The sequence below is a fragment of the Montipora capricornis genome, chromosome 11 (assembly GCF_036669925.1).
Source record: "Montipora capricornis isolate CH-2021 chromosome 11, ASM3666992v2, whole genome shotgun sequence".
NCBI lineage: Eukaryota > Metazoa > Cnidaria > Anthozoa > Scleractinia > Acroporidae > Montipora > Montipora capricornis.
The window spans coordinates 4,616,881-4,620,786 of record NC_090893.1 but is presented as its reverse complement, the minus strand read 5'-3'; positions in this window follow the sequence as shown (position 1 = coordinate 4,620,786).

Sequence of the window (3,906 nt, the reverse complement as noted above, 5' to 3'; positions counted from 1 at the left end):
AGAGGAGGCCGACATGAACTCGGAAATGGCCTATTGACGAACATTGCGCAGCCACGCATAACTTTCGAATAAATTATCTCAACATTGGAAACTCACATGCAAAACCATGTCATTAGTAGCTGCATTGTTGGAGATACTCTCAACACTTCCGAATTCTAATTTTGTTACCAGAGCAGTTTTCTACACAAAAAATGTTTCGATTTATCTATTCATCTGGTCAGATTATAACACTTCCTGTTTCTTACTATTCATTTGGTCATTTAATCCTATAATTGCGATTATATAATCCAGATCAAGGACATCTAAATAAAGGATTGATGAACCGTGCAACGTCAGTGGTTGCACTTTACTCATTACTAAAAATCTTCATCATTTGCAGCATGTTACATTTTTAAAAAAACAATGGCCACATTGCGATAAAAATTGACCTTGCGTTCCCTTTAGTTTCTGTTTCGACTGGTACACCATCGAGTCCGCGATAATCGAACCGTCTACTCGCAACGCCCTTTTCATATTCGGTTCTATTTCAGGGTTTATTTGAGAGAGTTTGTATTATTTTTTATTATAATTTTTCCTTACTTTTTAAAAAGAAATTGACTGATCTTTAGCTTTTCAAGGGTTCCAGGAACACTGGAAACAGCTTTTCTGAGTGTTCTTTTTCAAAACCTTCCGCCCCCAGACTCCCCTAGGTTGCTCTCGTCTTTGGCGCTCCCAAGGCGCCCCGAAAAATGTCACGTCCGGTGCTTTCAGAAATATGTCCGCTACTTTACAAAACTGTCGAAAAACACTTATGATTTGTTCGCTTCGCGCTTCAACATCAACTTCTCCATTTGTAAACGGCCACCCGCTCTACCTGGGCCCTGGACACATTGGCACGAGGAGCTTGGGTCAGGAATGTGGGTCCCCTTTGTTTAGGTAAAAAAAAATTACCAAAATCTCAGTGGGAGTTGTAACAAGACTCGCACTAAAAAGGCAGAGCGAGAGACAAAGGGAGAGAGAGGTGTTTAATAATCTCGACACATTTGTTGGGCCGACTTCGTCATAAAGTTGTAATGACGACAAACAACTCAAATTCTGACTTTAAATTAATTTTGAGTGAAGTGTCAAAATAGTCCAGAGGCACAGTAAATCAATCTGAAATATTTTCTAAACACGGTTTACAACGGCCAGCATCATGCAATTAAAAATTGGAAAATAATTTCTTTATTCTCTATATTTCAAATTAATTTTACCACCGGCAACTTATATCTTAACTTTCAGGCTACAGAGATGCAACTTGTTTTGCCCGGCATACACTTTTCTCAACAGCAACGGTGAATTGGTTCTTTTCTGATTTTAAAGCAATCCATTTTTAAGTTTTATACTTATGGAACTCGATAACTGAGGAATAAAACTCAACAGCTATTACACCTTCGAACATCTGCTTCCCTAATTCTCCGGTTAAACATGAAACGTTAGTGATCGATGTATTGGTGTATTTGTTAATTTAAACTAGTATAGTTGACAATACAGCTGCTCCCCCTGTTAAGTATAGTTGCACGCAACATGAGGAGCTTAGCCGACTCAGGAATTTTCGGCTGGACGTCTCCTGACGGTGTAGATATCCATCAACAAAGGCTAAAAACATAACACAAAAGGTGTTTCGTATTCAGAAAAGTGTTAAAGCATTCAGGATCGATCAGATTGTACTGTACTTACATTAAGCAGAAAAAAGTAGTTATTTTTTTATTAAATGACCATATTTAGGGGCGAGATGAATTTTGTGGGGAACACAAATCTATTTCACTTCGTTTGCGCGTATCGACAGTGGCGGTTAGTGCTGGGACACGGAACCATTTTTCGTTCTATAGGATTTATGGATTAACTCTCTCACCAGGGGAACAATGGTACAGGTCGCCGTCGTCTCTCCCCGACCAGCACCACTTAGCACTACTTCGACGCTCCTCGCCGCTGGTGAGCGAGAAGACCTCTGGCATCCAGGGTAAAATGTTAGCCAATTTGTCGAAGGAAAGTTTTTTCAGCTCTTTCGAGGAGAGATTTGTCGCCTTCAAGCCAGTAATTTTTTGCGGGAAAATGGTGATCACATTCCGAAATTCGGCGGGTCTAATCAGCAGATCGCAGGTGGCAGGTCACAGGTTGCAGTCATTGTTTCACCAATACAAAAAGTATCCTAAACATTCTTAAAAGGTAACCTTAGGCCTAAAAAGTTTTGTTTAGGCCTAATTAGGCCTAAGGTTAGCTTTTAAGAATGTTTAGGATACTTTCTGCATTGGTGAAACAATGACCTGCAACCTGTGACCTGCGACCTTCAGATTAGACTCGCCGTCCGAAAGACTGGTAAAATCGTGGACGACGCTTACGAAATAACTTTGGTTGGCCTCTGTGGGGGGATTAATTGAGCAGTCTTCGTCTGAATGCCATGGATTTCTGTATTCATGTTTTCAAACGAGTTATGGAGGCAGTAAACAATGTTGACGTCGGGGAATTCGGTGCTGGAAGCCTTCCCGGTATACAGGCTCACGCTCAAACGTTGAGGTAAAATAATTGCTGTTAGGTTCAATTTCATGATATCAGGATATCATGATAGCAGCTAGGAAATTGATAAGTCTGTGATTAATATTGAATGTGCCTCCCAGTGACATGCTGGGAAATCAATTAGCCCGGAATGAAATTTTACACAGCTACAATTGGGCATTCTAAATTTCCCAGTTCCTCAGTTATCGAGTTCCATAAGTATAAAACTTAAAAAGGATTTGCTTTAAAATCAGAAAAGAACCGATTCACCATTGCTGTTGAGAAAAGTGTATGCCAGGCAAAACAAGTTGCATCTCGGTAGCCTGAAAGTTAACTGACAAAATAATTTGCCTGTGTTTAAATTAGCAAATACACCAATACATCACTACCGTTTCATGTTTAACCTGAGAATTAGGGAAGAGATGTTCGAAGGTGTAATAGCTGTTGAGTTTTATTTCCCAGTTATCGAGTTCCATAAGTATAAAACTTAAAAATGGATTGCTTTAAAATCGGAAAAGAACCAATTCACCGTTGCTGTTGCGAAAAGTGTATGCCAGGCAAAACAAGTTATATCTCGGCAGCCTGAAAGTTAAGAAATAATTTGCCTGTGTTTAAATTAACAAATACACCAATACATCACTAACGCATTTCATGTTTAACCACAGGCGGCCCAGAGTCGGAAGGTAAACAATTATAAGGATTTGTACGGGAATCTCGATAACAGACTGAAAAAGATATTTACCCGCAAAAGTTCTCAATAAAAAAGCCGTACTTTATTGTCATGGTGAATTTCTTGCTTTTTGTGTGGTTTTTTGCCTGGTTGGATGCGATTTAAGCGACTTCTCAAATTCCCGAGTCGTCACTCTTCCCTAAATAAAGGAAAGGCTGGCAACTCATTTCTAACTTACCTCAGATCTCGCCGAAAAAATTCACACTTCTCCGGCATCAGTCACGCTCAAACTCCGGCGATGGCTACACGGATAAATTTACTTTCCCTTGACCAAGTTTCAAGGTCCAGCGAGTATCCATTGCTGAGAAACTGCGAAAAATATTCAAATTTTCAAACTCCTTCGAGGCTCGCTAACAACCAATTTTGACACGGCTGGTCAACGGTTCACTGAGCCTCCATACGGTGAGCGCAAACCTACGCAAGTGTACCCATAGTTGGGCAGAGCAAAACAAATCCCAGACTCGTCCCCAAATACCTGCCTGGGGTCATGTTCGAGTTTCTAAATCGGCGAACGATATTAAAAGTTCCACACTGAAACCTTAAACACAGCTCCCATCGCTTTGGTTGCCCCATCGCATGTTATAAATCCCGATTTTCATCGAAATCCGTAAGTACTGAAGCTGTTTGAAGCCTCGCGCGTGCAAAAATCCCCTCGTCCGATG